The sequence below is a fragment of the Ovis aries genome, chromosome 21, assembly GCF_016772045.2.
Source record: "Ovis aries strain OAR_USU_Benz2616 breed Rambouillet chromosome 21, ARS-UI_Ramb_v3.0, whole genome shotgun sequence".
Classification (NCBI taxonomy): domain Eukaryota; kingdom Metazoa; phylum Chordata; class Mammalia; order Artiodactyla; family Bovidae; genus Ovis; species Ovis aries.
The window spans coordinates 8927987-8943424 of record NC_056074.1 but is presented as its reverse complement, the minus strand read 5'-3'; the positions used below and the strand labels follow the sequence as shown (position 1 = coordinate 8943424).

The following is a 15438-nucleotide window of genomic DNA, read 5'->3' as shown; positions in this document are numbered from 1 at the left end:
CAAGTGAACACCCCGGTGCAGGCCTGGGAGGAAGTAGGTGATACGTAGAAAGGCCATGGGCTTTGGAAGGGCCTCAGATGGTAAAGAATCTGCCTTCAATGTGGGAGACCTGGGTTCAACCCCTGGGTCTGTTAGGGGAAACACCCTGACTGAAACTGCCCACCCTGGCCGGGCACCGTCATAGCGGTTTGTGTGAGTTGTTTTTTGACAGGAGGTGCTGGTAAGGAACAATGAACTAATAAGCTACCACCAATGGGAAGAGTTCAAGAAAGGCCAAAAGGAGGCGCCATGTGTCCGGCCACCTCCCAGAATCCTCCTTGCTGGCATCCATCTTGGCTGAACAATGTGCGCGCCACCAGGAAGGACCCTGAGTCAGAATGATTGGCCAAAGACAAGCCAGAAACTAATCCCATCACCATAAGACCCAAGACCATGAGTCATGTGGCACAGCAGTCCTCCTGGGTTCCCTCACCCTCCCGCTCTCCACCCAGGTGCCCCTTCTCAGTAAGGCCTCTTGCTTTGTCTGCATCTGTGTCTCCTTGGACAGTTCATTTCTGAGTGTTAGACAAGAGCCCACTCTCGGGCCCTGAAAGGGGTCCCCCTTCCTGCAACAGGTTGGAAAGATCCCCTGGAGAAGAAAATGGCAACCCACTCCAGTATTCTTGACTGGAGAATCCCATGGACAGAGGAGCCTGGTGGGCTACCATGGGGTCTCAAAGAATTGGACGTGATGGCGTGACTAACACTTCACTTCACATGGGCTTTGAAATTCGAGGGACTTCAGTTTTGATCCTAGCTCTGTGACCTACTAACCAGGACTCAGGAAAGATCCTTAACCTTTTGGGCCTCAGTTTCTTTATATGTAAAGTAATAGTAATGTCTCCTTTGTAGGGTGGAGATAAGGATTAAATTAAATTGTCCCACGTAAAAGGTAAAACATAACACCTGCTGTCTGATCAGTGCTCAGCAGACTATTTAAAGATTAGGTTTCTTGGGGATATGGAGCAGAGGGGAGTAGCAGTCACAGGAAGACAGGACAAGTGAAATGCAATAGAGTGCATATTTTTGTTTTCTAACAACATATATTGGAGAACCTCTTCAGTGCTAGCAACAAAAGAGAAGATGTAAAAGTTATGACCCTTGACCTAGAGGAACTCAGTTTTGCAACTGAGATGGATGAGTAAGCAAATCATTTCTATCAGGGTTGTAAGGAGTCTGAGATAAACAAATGAAAATGCCATGGGAGAAGGTGTTTATGTTGTCTGGAGTTGAAAAAGGCCTTGCTGAGGAAGCAACTCTTGGGCTCCATTGGCTGAGTCTTAGAAGATGAACAAACAGGAACTCACCAGGTGAAGTGAGAATGGAAAGTTACTGCTGATATCAGAGACAGCGAATAGAAAAGACACAGGGGCACAAAAGAGCTTGATTAGGGTAATGGGGCTTCCCTGGTAGCTCAGTTGGTAAAGAATCTGCCTGCAGTGCAGGAGACTCAGGTTTGATCCCTGGGTTGGGAAGATCCTCTGGAGAAAGAAGTGGCAACCCACTCCAGTATTCTTGCCTGGGAAATCTAATGGACAGAGGATCCTGGCGGGCTATAGTCCATGGGGTCTCAAGAGTTGGACACGACTTAGTGACTAAACCACTAACCAAGAAAAGTGGGAACCGTGGAGTTAACTGGATATAAGCATATGGATAAAGGACCATCAGTCTTGAGAGATATTGAAAAGACCTTTCTCACGTGCTAAGGAGTTAAGGCTTTGCTCTGGACTTTGCTTTGGAGACTAAGGGGTTGAGACTTTGCTCTGGAAGGCAACAAGGTTTTTACAATATGATTAATTTGTTTTCAGGAAACGGAGGAGGAGGGAGCGCTAAGAGGGAAGACTGGAGGCTGGAGGCTGGAAGCACGTGCAGATAAGAAGCCCATCTGTGTGACATGATTAGGAAGTTGGTGGGGGGTCAGGAAGAGAGGCTAGACCTCCTGGCTCCTGGCTCAAACTTTTCTGATGAGACTGCTCCTCCCAGTACATCGTTGAAACCTGCTTACTAAGCAGACCTTGACTTCAAATTACAGTGCTCATACGAACAGGAAAATAAAGCCCCAAAAATTGCAACTAGGTTTGAATTGACTGATGCACCTGCTTTTCATCTTTGGTTTCAGTTCAGTCGCTCAGTCATGTCCAACTCTTTGAGACCCATGGACTGCAACATTCCCTGTCCATCACCAATTCCTGGAGATTGCTCAAACTCATGTGCATCCAGTCAGTGATGCCATCCAACCATCTCATCCCCTTCTCCTCCTGCCTTCAATCCTCAGGGTTTTTTCCAATGAGTCAGTTCTTCACATCAGGTGGCCACAGTATTGGAGCTTCAGCTTCAGCATCAGTCCTTCCAATGAATATTCAGGACTGATTTCCTTTAGGATGGACTGGTTTGATCTCCTTGCAGTCTGCCACTGGATTAAAATATGTTCAGCATTTTTCTGAGCATCTCCACCATGAGGTATGTATTCCCAAGAAGAATACAAATCCTTGATGATTTGGGCCAATCATTCATCCACTTAGTCCATTTACCCACCTGCCAATGCAGGTAATGATCCCTGCATCAGGAAGATTCTCCTGGAGGATGGCATGGCAACCCACTCCAGTATTCTGGAGAATCCTATGGACAGAGGAACCTGGTGTTAGTCCATGGGGTTGCAAAGAGTTGGATATGACTGAAGTGACTTAGCATGCACATGTTCTAATCTGAGGCTGTGTTCCCGGGGTTGTGGAGATGGAAGGCAACCTTGTCCCTAAGAGAGCTCACAGTTTAGTGGAGGGGGGAGACAAAGGTAAACAGACAGGACAGTCCATTGTGATGAGCACCATTCCGATGGGAGGGAGTGCTAATTGCTCTGGGAGCTTGAAGCAGGCACTCTTATAGACTAAGCCACCAGGGGAGGAGACCCTGGTGCCAAGTCTTGAATGGCAAAGAAGAGGCCACAGAGGTGCTTCAGTAGATAGAAGAACACATGTAGTTTGGGGTTATGGTACAGTGATAAGAATTCGAGAACTCAACAGTCTTCCTAGTCCTGAAACCAACCGCATGGTTTGCCCATTTTAACTACATTGTTGTCATTGTTTGGTCATTAAATTGTGTCCAGCTCTTTTTGATAGCATGGACTGTAGCCCACCAGGCACCTCTACCCATAGGATATCCCAGGCAAGAATGCTGGAATGGGTTGCCATTATTTGACTACATAAACCACACTAATTCTTTTTTTTAATATAAATTTATTTATTTTAATTGGAGGTTAATTACTTTACAATGTTGTATTGGTTTTGCCTTGTATCAATATGAATCCACCGCAGGTATACACTTGTTCCCCATCCTGAACCTCCCACCCTCCTCCCTCCCTGTACCATCCCTCTGGGTCTTCCCAGTGCACCAGCCCCAAGCATCCTGTATCATGCATTGAACCTGGACTGGTGATTCGTTTCATATATAATATTATACATGTTTCAACACCATTCTCCCAAATCATCCCACCCTCTCCCACAGAGTCCAAAAGACTGTTCTATACATCTGTGTCTCTTTTGCTGTCTCGTATACAAGATTATCGTTACCATCTTTCTAAATTTCATATATATGTGTTAGTATGAAAGTAAAAGAGGAGAGTGAAAAAGTTGGCTTAAAGCTCAACATTCAGAAAACGAAGATCATGGCATCCAGTCCCATCACTCCATGGGAAATAGATGGATAAACAGTGGAAACAGTGTCAGACTTTATTTTTTCGGGCTCCAAAATCACGGCAGATGGTGAGTGCAGCCATGAAATTAAAAGCCGCTTACTCCTTGGAAGAAAAGTTATGACCAGCCTAGATAGCATATTCAAAAGCAGAGACATTACTTTGCCGACTAAGGTCCGTCTAGTCAAGGCTATGGTGTTTCCAGTAGTCCTGTATGGATGTGAGAGTTGGACTGTGAAGAAGGTTGAGCGCCGAAGAATTGATGTTTTTGAACTGTGGTGTTGGAGAAGACTCTTGAGAGTCCTTTGAACTGCAAGGAGATCCAACCAGTCCACTCTGAAGGAGATCAGCCCTGGGATTTCTTTGGAAGGAATGATGCTGAAGCTGAAACTCCAATACTTTGGCCACCTTATGCAAAGAGTTGACTCATTGAAAAAGACTTTGATGCTGGGAGGGATTGGGGGCAGGAGAAGAAGGGGACGACCCAGGATGAGATGGCGAGATGGCATCACTGACTCGGTGAACGTGAGTCTGAGTGAACTCCGGGAGTTGGTGATGGACAGGGAGGCTTGGTGTGCCGCAATTCATGGGGTCGCAGAGTCGGACACGACTGAGAGACTGAACTGAACTGAACTGAACTGAAACTGTATTGGTGTTTTTCTTTCTGGCTTACTTCACTCTGTATAGTAGGCTCCAGTTTCATCCACCTCATTAGAACTGATTCAAATGTATTCTTTCTAATGGCTGAGTAATACTGCATTGTGTATATGTACCACAGCTTTCTTATCCATTCATCTGCTGATGGACATCTAGGTTGCTTCCATGTCCTGGCTATTATAAACAGTGCTACGATGAACATTGGGGTACACATGTCTCTTTCAACTCTGATTTCCTCATTGTGTATGCCCAGCAGTGGGATTGCTGTGTCATAAGGCAGTTCTAGTTCCAGTTTTTAAGGAATCTCCACACTGTTCTCCATAGTGGCTGTACTAGTTTGCATTCCCACCAACAGTGTAAGAGGGTTCCCTTTTCTCCACATCCTCTCCAGCATTTATTGCTTGTAGACTTTTGGATCACAGCCATTCTGACTGGTGTGAAATGGTACCTCATTGTGGTTTTGATTTGCATTTGTATGATAATGAGTGATGCTGAGCATCTTTTCATGTGTTTGTTAGCCATCTGTTTGTCTTCTTTGGAGAAATGTCTATTTAGTTCTTTGGCCCAGTTTTTAATTGGGTCGTTTATTTTTCTGGAATTGAGCTGCAGGAGTTGCTTGTATATTTTTGAGATGAGTTGTTTGTCATTTGCTTCATTTGCTATTATATTCTCCCATTCTGAAGGCTGTCTTTTCACCTTGCTTATAGTTTCCTTTGTTGTGCAGAAGCTTTTAATTTTAATAAGGTCCCATTTGTTTATTTTTGCTTTTATTTCCAGTATTCTGGGAGGTGGGTCATAGAGGATCCTGCTGTGATGTATGTCAGAGAGTGTTTTGCCTATGTTCTCCTCTAGGAGATTTATAGTTTCTGGTCTTACGTTTAGATCTTTAATCCATTTTGAGTTTATTTTTGTGTATGGTGTTCGAAAGTGATCTAGTTTCATTCTTTTACAAGTGGTTGACCAGTTTCCCCAGCACCACTTGTTAAAGAGATTGTCTTTAATCCATTGTATATTCTTGCCTCCTTTGTCAAAGATAAGGTGTCCATAGGTCTGTAGATTTATCTCTGGGCTTTCTATTTTGTTCCATTGATCTATATTTCTGTCTTTGTGCCACTACCATACTGTGTTGATGACTGTGGCTTTGTAGCAGAGCCTGAAGTCAGGCAGGTTGATTCTTCCAGTTCCATTCTTCTTTCTCAAGCTTGCTTTGGCTATTCGAGGTTTTTTGTATTTCCATACAAATTGTGAAATTATTTGTTCTAGCTCTGTGAAAAATACCACTGGTAGCTTGATAGGGATTGCATGGAATCTGTAGATTGCTTTGGGTAGTATACTCATTTTCACTATATTGATTCTTCTGATCCATGAACATGGTATATTTCTCCATCTATTAGTGTCCTCTTTGATTTCTTTCACCAGTGTTTTATAGTTTTCTATATATAGGTCTTTAGTTTCTTTAGGTAGATATATTCCTAAGTATTTTATTCTTTTCATTGCAATGGTGAATGGAATTGTTTCCTTAATTTCTCTTTCTACTTTCTCATTATTAGTGCATAGGAATGCAAGGGATTTCTGAGTGTTGATTTTATATCCTGCAACTTTACTATACTCATTAATTAGCTTTAGTAATTTTCTGGTGGAGTCTTTAGGGTTTTCTATGTAGAGGATCATGTCATCTGCAAACAGTGAGAGTTTTACTTCTTCTTTTCCAATTTGGATTCCTTTTATTTCTTTTTCTGCTCTGATTGCTGTGGCCAAAACTTCCAGAACTATGTTGAATAGTAGTGGTGAAAGTGGGCGCCCTTGTCTTGTTTCTGACTTTAGGGGAAATGCTTTCAATCTTTCACCATTGAGGGTAATGTTTGCTGTGGGTTTGTCATATACAACTTTTATCATGTTGAGGTATGTTCCTTCTATTCCTACTTTCTGGAGAGTTTTTAAAATCATAAATGGATGTTGAATTTTGTCAAAGGCTTTCTCTGCATCTCTTGAGATAATCATATGGCTTCTATTTCTCAGTTTGTTAATGTGGTGTATTACATTGATTGATTTGCGGATATTGAAGAATCCTTGCATCCCTGGAATAAAGCCCACTTGGTCATGGTGTATGATCTTTTGAACACGCTGTTAGATTCTGATTGCTAGAATATTGTTAAGGATTTTTGCATCTATGTTCATCAGTGATATTGGCCTGTAGTTTTCTTTTTTTGTGGCATCTTTGTCAGGTTTTGGTATTCGGGTGATGGTGGACTCATAGAATGAGTTTGGAAGTTGACCTTCCTCTGCAATTTTCTGGAAGAGTTTCAGTAGGATAAGGTGTTAGCTCTTCTCGAAATTTATGGTAGAATTCAGCTGTGAAGCCGTCTGGACCTGGGCTTTTGTTTGCTGGAAGGTTTCTGATTACAGTTTCAATTTCCGTGCTTGTGATGGGTCTGTTAAGATTTTCTATTTCTTCCTGGTTCAGTTTTGGAAAGTTGGACTTTTCTAAGAATTTGTCCATTTCTTCCATGTTGTCCATTTTATTGGCATATAATTGCTGATAGTAGTCTCTTATGATCCTCTGTATTTCTGTGTTGTCTGTTATGATCTCTCCATTTTCATTTCTAATTTTATTGATTTGATTTTTCTCCCTTTGTTTCTTGATGAATCTGGCTGATGGTTTGTCCATTTTATTTATCCTTTCAAAGAACTGGCTTTTGGCTTTGTTGACTTTTGCTATGGTCTCTTTTGTTTCTTTTGCATTTATTTCTGCCCTAATTTTAAGATTTCTTTCCTTCTACTAACTCTGGGGTTCTTCATTTCTTCCTTTCCTAGTTGCTTTAGGTGTAGAGTTAGGTTATTTATTTGACTTTTTCTTGTTTCTTGAGGTATGCCTGTATTGAACTTTCCCCTTAGCACTGCTTTTACAGTGTCCCACACATTTTGGGGTTTGGGTTGTGTTTTCATTTTCATTCGTTTCTATGCATATTTTGATTTCTTCTGTGATTTGTTGGTTATTCAGCAGCTTGTTGTTCAGCCTCCATATGTTGGAATTTTTAATAGTTTTTCTCCTGTAATTGAGATCTAATCTTACTGCACTGTGGTCAGAAAAGATGCTTGGAATGATTTCAATTTTTTTGAATTTACCAAGGCTAGATTTATGGCCCAGGATGTGATCTATCCTGGAGAAGGTTCCGTGTGCGCTTGAGAAAAAGGTGAAATTCATTATTTTGGGGTGAAATGTCCTATAGATATCAATTAGGTCTAACTGGTCTATTGTATCATTTAAAGTTTGTGTTTCCTTGTTAATTTTCTGTTTAGTTGATCTATCCATAGGTGTGAGTGGGGTATTAAAGTCTTCCACTATTATTGTGTTATTGTTAATTTCCCTTTCACACTTGTTAGCATTTGTCTCACATATTGCGGTGCTCCTATGTTGGGTGCATATATACTTATAATTGTTATATCTTCTTGGATTGATCCTTTGATCATTATGTAGTGTCCTTCTTTGTCTCTTTCCACAGCCTTTGTTTTAAAGTCTATTTTATCTGATATGAGTATTGCTACTCCTGCTTTCTTTTGATCTCTCTTTGCATGGAATACCTTTTTCCAGCCCTTCACGTTCAGTCTGTATGTGTCCCCTGTTTTTAGGTGGGTCTTTTGTAGGCAACATATATAGAGGTCTTGTTTTTGTATCCATTCAGCCAGTCTTTGTCTTTTGGTTGGGGAATTCAACCCAGTTACGTTTAAGGTAATTACTGATAAGTATGATCCTGTTGCCATTTACTTTATTGTTTTGGGTTTGAGTTTATATATCCTTTTTGTGTTTCCTGTCTAGAGAATATCCTTTAGCATTTGTTGGAGAGCTGGTTTGGTGGAGCTGAATTTTCTCAGCTTTTGCTTGTGTGTAAAGCTTTTGATTTCTCCTTCATATTTGAATGAGATCCTTGCTGGGTACAGTAATCTGGGCTGTAGGTTAGTTTCCTTCATCACTTTAAGTATGTCCTGCCATTCCCTGCTGGCCTGAAGAGTTTCTATTGAAAGATCAGCTGTTATCCTTACAGGAATCCCCTTGTGTGTTATTTGTTGTTTTTCCCTTGCTGCTTTTAATTTTTGTTCTTTGTGTTTGATCTTTGTTAATTCGATTAATATGTGTCTTGGGGTGTTTCACCTTGAGTATATCCTGTTTGGGACTCTCTGTGTTTCTTGGACTTGGGTGATTATTTCCTTCCCCATTTTAGGGAAGTTTTCAACTATTATCTCCTCAAGGATTTTTCTCATGGTCTTTCTTTTGGTCTACTTCTTCTGGGACTTCTATGATTCAAATGTTGGGGTGGTTAACACTGTCCTGGAGGTCTCTGAGATTGTCCTCATTTCTTTTAATTCATTTTTCTTTTTCCCTCTCTGATTCATTTATTTCTACCATTCTATCTTCTACTTCACTAATCCTATCTTCTGCCTCTGTTATTCTACAACTTGTTGCCTCCAGAGTGTTTTTGATCTCATTTATTGCATTATTCATTATATATTGACTCTTTTTTATTTCTTCTAGGTCCTTGTTAAACCTTTCTTGCATCTTCTCAATCCTTGTCTCCAGGCTATTTATCTGTGATTCCATTTTGATTTCAAGATTTTGGATCATTTTCACTATCATTATTCGGAATTCTTTATCAGGTAGATTCCCTATCTCTTCCTCTTTTGTTTGGTTTGGTGGGCATTTCTCCTGTTCCTTTACCTGCTGGATATTCCTCTGTCTCTTCATCTTTTTTATATCGCTGAGTTTGGGGTGGCCTTTCTGTATTCTAGTAGTTTATGGAGTCCTCTTTATTGTGGAGTTTCCCCACTGTGGGTGGGGTTGTACAGGTGGCTTGTCAAGGTATCTTGGTTAGGGAGGCTTGTGTTGGTGTTCTGGTGGGTGGAGCTGATTTCTTCTCTCTGGAGTGCAATGAAGTTTCCAGTAATGAGTTATGAGATGTCAATGGTTTTGGAGTAACTTTGGGCAGCCTGTATATTGGAGCTCAGGGCTGTGTTCCTGTGTTGCTGGAGAATTTGCGTGGTATGTCTAGCTCTTGAACTTGTGGGTGCTTGGTTTCAGTGTAGGTATGGAGGTGTTTGATTAGCTCCCGTCGATTAATGTTCCCTGGAATCAGGAGTTCTCTGGTGTTCTCAGGATTTGGACTTAAGCCTCCTGCTTCTGGTTTTCAGTCTTATTTTTACAGTAGTTTCAAGACTTCTCCTTCTATACAGCACCATTGATAAAACATCTAGGTTAAAGATGAAGAGTTTCTCCATAGTGAGGGACACCCAGAGAAATTCACAGAGTTACATGGAGAAGAGAAGAGGGAGGAGGGCATTAGAGGTAACCTGAATGAGATGAGGTGGAATCAATAGAGGAGAGAGCAAGCTAACCAGTAATCACTTCCTTATGTGCACTCCACAAGTGGACTGCTCAGAGACATTCACGGAGTTATACAGAGAAGAGAAGAGGGAGGAAGGAGACAGAGGTGGCCAGGAGGATAAAAGGGAAGAAGCAAAAGGAGAGAGACAGATACAGCCAGTAATCAGTTCCTGTTCTCCACCATCTGGAACACACAGAGATTCACAGAGTTGGGTAGAGAAGAGAGGCGGTAGGGAGGAGACAGAGGCGGCCTGGTGGAGAAAAAGGAGAGTCCAAAGGGGGAGAGAGCAGTCAAGACAGTAATCTCGCTCCCAAGTAAAAATGGGTACTGAAGATTGGATTCTTAAAGGTACATAATTGATAACAAATACCAAAAAGCAAAGATTAAAAATCTAGAGTAGAGTTTGGAATTTCAAAAATATCATATTAAAGAAAAGAAGAAAAAAAATGAAAAAAAGTTACAAAAATTGTAAAATATATATATATGAAGTTTGCTTTAAAAAATAGGGTCTTTTTTTTTTTTGCAAAGTAATTATAGGTTATAAAAGTGAAAATTAGAGGAGTAATAGAGGACTTAAAAATTTTAAAAAAATTTAAAAAAGAATGATTGTAAAAATAGTAAAAATATATCTAGGACTTTCTCTGGTGTTGCTGTGGGTAGTGTGGGGTCAGTTCATTTTTGGATAGTTCCTTGGTCCAGCTTATATTTCTCAAGATCTATAGGCCCCTTCCTATGTAGTTGGTATGAACAACAGGGTTTTAATCCATTGCACCTGTCACTTCCAAGGCGGTTCCCTCTGTTTTAGCTTCTTCTGTTTGCTGGTCTCTTCAGTGTCTGATTTCCGCCCTGAGACAAAGGGGGTGGTGGTAGACACTTTTTTTAGGCTCACTTGTTCAGTCGCGCTGTGGGGAGGGAGGGACGCCGCAAACAAATAACACTGGCATGTGCTCGCAGTGCCTCAGCCACACTGGGCCTGCCCCCGCTCATAGCGCGTGTGCCCTCCCTACCCACACTGCTCAGGCTCCAGGTTGCTCCTGCTCCAGGTTGCTCTGCCGGAACCATCCAAAGCCGGCCCTGGGCTGCATGCACCTCCCAGGTCTAGGCCGCTCAGGTTCAGGCACTTGGGTAGTCCTCAGAGGCACAGACTCGTTTGGGCCTGCGTTTTGTGCCCTACCCAGGTCCAAGCAGTTTGGGTAATGAGGCGTTTGGCGAGCGCGGTTGCTACGACTTATCGCCTCCCCCATCCCTGCCACTCAGTTTTCTGGGTGTACAACCAGCGCACCTTCTCAGACGGATGTTGACTGTCCAGAACCCCAAGAAGTCTTAGTTAGCAAAGAAGCCTGCTTGCAGTTTGGTAGATAATGTCTCTCTGGATCTGTGATTGCCCCCTTCTGGCTCTGGCTGCCTGTCCCCAGAGGGGGATGGTCTGCAGTCGGCTAGTTCTGTTCAGTGCTTTGTTCTGTGCTTGGTCCTGGCAGTGTCTTAGGGCTTTTCACGTGGTAGCTATCCCACAGTCTGGTTTGCTAGCCAAGTCAGTTTGCTCAGATTGCCCTCGGGGCATTCAGGCCAGATCCTTACTCTAAGCAACGCAGCCTGAGCCTCCTTGCCCAGCCCCCACTTGCTGGTGGCGGGTGCAGGCATCTGCGCTGCTTCTCCGCTGGGGGAGTTACCACTGGGCTCGTAATCTGTGGGCTTTAATTATTTATTTATTTTTCCTCCCTGTTATGTCAATGGCAACCCACTCCAGTACTCTTGCCTGGAAAATCCCATGGACGAAGGAGCCTGGTGGGCTACAGTCCGTGGGGTTGCTAAGAGTCGGGCACGACTGAGAGACTTCACTTTCACTTTTCACTTTCACACATTGGAGAAGGAAATGGCAACCCACTCCAGTGTTCTTGCCAGGAGAATCCCAGGCACAGGGGAGCCTGGTGGGCTGCCGTCTATGGGGTCGAACAGAGTCGGACACGACTGAAGTGACTTAGCATGTTGCCCTCTGTGCTTGCAAGGCTCGCCACAGACTCGGCAGTGAGAGTGTTTCCTGGTGTTTGGAAACTTCTCTCTTTTAAGACTCCCTTCCCGGGACAGAGCTCCGTCCCTAACTCTTTTGTCTCTTTTTTTGTCTTTTATATTTTTTCCTACCTCCTTTTGAAGAGAGTGGGCTGCTTTTCTGGGTGCCTGATGTCCTCTGCCGGCATTCAGAAGTTGTTTTGTGGAATTTACTCAGCGTTTAAATGTTCTTTTGATGAATTTGTTGGGGAGAAAGTGGTCTCCCCGTCCTCTTCCTCCACCATCTTCTAAACGTCCTCCACACTAATTCTTTTAAAAAATATTTATTTATTTGGCTGTGCCAGGTCTTAGTTGTGGCACATGAGATCTTTGATCTTCACTGCAACCTGTAGTATCTTAGTTGTGGTGATTGGGATCTAGTTCCCTGACCAGGGATCAAACCCAAGCCTCCTACCTTGAATGCTCAGAGTCTTAGCCACTGGACCACCAGGGAAATGACATTAATTCTGATTTAACTTATGAACTTCCCTCTGGCACCTACTGTGCAAAACTAAGCCGGTGCCTACTTTCACCCAAATCACCAAATAGGCCGACTCTGCTCGGCCTTGTCTGACCTCTTTCAGCACCTGTCTTAGGCCATCTCCACCTCAGTGCATTAAGCTGTTCCTCCAACAACTAAGGGCTCACTGCAGGGCCCCCTGGTCAGCGGCCCAGGTTCCCAGTGGCTGTACATTCTCTCTCACTTTCCTATCGAGTCTTAGTGTGTTATTTGTGTCAAGTCACTTCAGTTGCGTGATACTCTGTGCTACACTATTGTAGCCCGCCAGGCTCCTCTGTCCATGGGATTCTCCAGGCAAGAATACTGGAGCGGGTTGCCGTGTCCTCCTCCAAGGGGTCTTCCCGACCCAGGGATGGAACCCATATCTCTTACATCTACCTGTATTGGCAGGCGGGCTCTTTACCACTAGCGCCACCTGGGAAGCCCATCAAGTCTTAGCTTGTGGGTCAAGTTTTGCCCAGTTTTCAGATGACTTTACATTGAGAACCTAGGGATCTACTGTCCATTCCACTTTGTTGGTACCCACTAGCCAGCTTAAAGCATCGACCCTGTCAGAGAGGTCTGTACTCAGCATTTTCTTTCCTCCCCTAACTTGCCCTCTGTGAAGTCCATGACTTCATCTTTCTTCCACTTGTGGTTTTCTGTGACTTCCCATTCTCTGGAGTCACCTCCCTCCCCTCCAGCAGTCCCAAAGGTGAAGTTTTAACCATCTGACAAAGGCTCAGAGTTTTAACCATCTCCTTATTTTGATCTTCCCACAAAATGAAAAGCTTTGAGTCCTTCTCACTTTTCTCTCCAGGGTTCCTGCACACAGTGGCACTAATTAACATTTGATGAATGAATGAATGAGCAAAGGGATGGATGGAAGCATCTGAATCAAACTTCTGCCAAGGGAATACCACTCTGGAGGTAGGAATGTCAAGCATTAGAGGTGGGTTGGAGGACCACATTTTGAGACCTTCAGCACCCCTCTATGCTACAGGCCAGTGCCTACGTTGCCTGTGTCTAAGGTTACTTATGAGAAAAGAAGTGCTGCTCCTGAGACCAGGGAAAATGCAGCCTCTTATCCCTTCATTTCTTTGAGCCTTACTTGGCCTAATTTCCTCAGGCCCATTCCTGTGGGCCTGTGCTACTTTGTAGGGCTCTTATTCATGAACAAGGAACTATTAATGACACCCCAGGAGCTGATATTATACTTGACCTGAATTATGTTTGAACATTAATGCTGTGAAGTTTCGCAGAAGAGAACTAAATGGAAGTTAATACTCACTTAAAAAGAAAATGAGTAGTCCCTGGTTTATTATTAGAAAAATCTTGGCCTCTGGTCTGATTATTTTTTTTTTTTTTTTGGTATTAAGATCCAAAAATATTAAAAGGTCGGACTGACTAGCCATGTAAAGCATATGATGAGAGTCCCCAGCCAAAGCCAAATATGAGAGAAGTCAAACAGTGTATAGAAAACAAAGGAATGAATCACAGCGTTGGGTAAACTGCTGGTTGGCAAGAATCAATGAACACAGACCAAAACATGTCTCTGTAAAGATGGAAAAAATATCTGTGGAAAATATCTCAGAAATAGATCTCAATTTGACCTGAAATCTTGAGTATGATTGAACTTTGTCCTGTGGGGACAAAACATCATTTCCCTTTAGTACATATTTGTTCACTAATTTGTCCATAGATAGAGACTGCACCCTGCAGAGTGAACCGTGGCGGCCTTGGTCACTGTCGTGCATGGCCAGCTGGGGTCAGGCTGACCCACAGCCATGGGAAGAAAAGACGATAGAATCTGGCGCTGGGAGCAGTGGAACAGGGGCAGGACTGGGAGCTGGGAGCCCTGGGTCAAATAGCTGTACACCACAGCAGCGCTCCTTAAAAAGCCTTGTCCTAACCGCATGCACTAGCATGCCACTGACACTAGACTGTTTAGTCTAAGGTCCAATTTAACATTTAATTACCATAAGCTTCCTTAATTCATGGAATCACTTATTTCATGGTTCAAGTCATCTTGTTAATACTAGGGATAAAAAGGGAGGAAGGATTTGAGCTGAAGTTTTCTAACACCTGTCAGATAACTAGTTCTGTATGCTAAGTTCTAGGCATAAAAGGAGTCCCCCTAAAATGAACAGGCACAAATCCTCATGTTCTCAGTGAGTGTAGTGTCTAGGAGGAAGCATGAGACAGGAATATTCTATCTGTAAAATAAGATAGAAGAGGACTTCCCTGGTGGTACAGTGCATAGGAATCTGCCTGCCAGTGCAGAGGATACAGGATAGACCTCTGGTCAGGGAAGATTTCACATGCTGCAGAGCAACTAAAGCCCATGGGCCACAACTATGCGGCCTGAGCTCTAGAGCCTGAAAGCTACAACTCCTGAAGTCCACACACCTACAGCCTGTGCTTAGCAACTAGAGAAGTCACCACAATGAGAAGCCTGTGCTCCGCAATGAAGAGCAGCCCCCACTCACCACAACTAGAGAAAGCCCATGCACAGCAATGAATACCCAGCACAGCCAAAAATAAATTTAAAAAAAAGATAGAAGGAGAGAAGCAATGATAGCTAGCATTTATTAAACACTCACTATGGGCAAGATGCTATTACAAATGCTTTACATTTAAAGACTCAGGTAAATCTAATGAAAACCTGATGAGGTTGGTACTACCATTAGCTCCATTTTACAGATGAGAAAACTGAGGTGTGGAAAGGTTTGCAGCTTGCCTAAAATCACAGCTGAGGGGTCAGTAGTGATTTGAATTCAAGTGGTGTAATTGCAGATTCTAACTGGACTATTCTTGCCTGCCTGGGATCACCTGAAAGGTACATTCCAGAAGCTTCTGGGAGCTCAGCTGAGGGGCATATTGCATGCACCCAAGGAGAACGATTACCCACACTTTGTGGGAGAAGTGACCTTTGTGCTAAGCCTCAAAGGATGGGGAGAGTTTGGATATATACATGTTGACAGTCCAAGTGGGGGAATAATTCAGGGAAAAGGAGAGAAGTGTTTCCAGATTGAGAACAGCCTCAATAAAACATTGAGCAGGATTCAAGGAAATAGTCAAGCTAAGTCTGGGTATTAGAATGTGCCAAAACAAAGTAGTGAGGGGTACTT

The 15438-nt window shown here is 43.1% G+C and overlaps 1 protein-coding gene and 1 long non-coding RNA gene across 4 annotated transcripts in view; one reads left to right on the top strand and one right to left on the bottom strand.

Annotated features, from left to right (window-relative positions):
- PICALM (phosphatidylinositol binding clathrin assembly protein) overlaps window positions 1-15438 on the bottom strand; it is a 259498-nt gene that overhangs the window by 205111 nt on the left and 38949 nt on the right. The gene's annotated exons all lie outside the window — the stretch shown is intronic.
- On the top strand, window positions 1261-13635 carry LOC121817519 (uncharacterized). The gene is made up of 3 exons (XR_006057466.2): window positions 1261-1349; window positions 1848-2499; window positions 13128-13635. It is a non-coding gene; the product is annotated as an uncharacterized LOC121817519 (long non-coding RNA).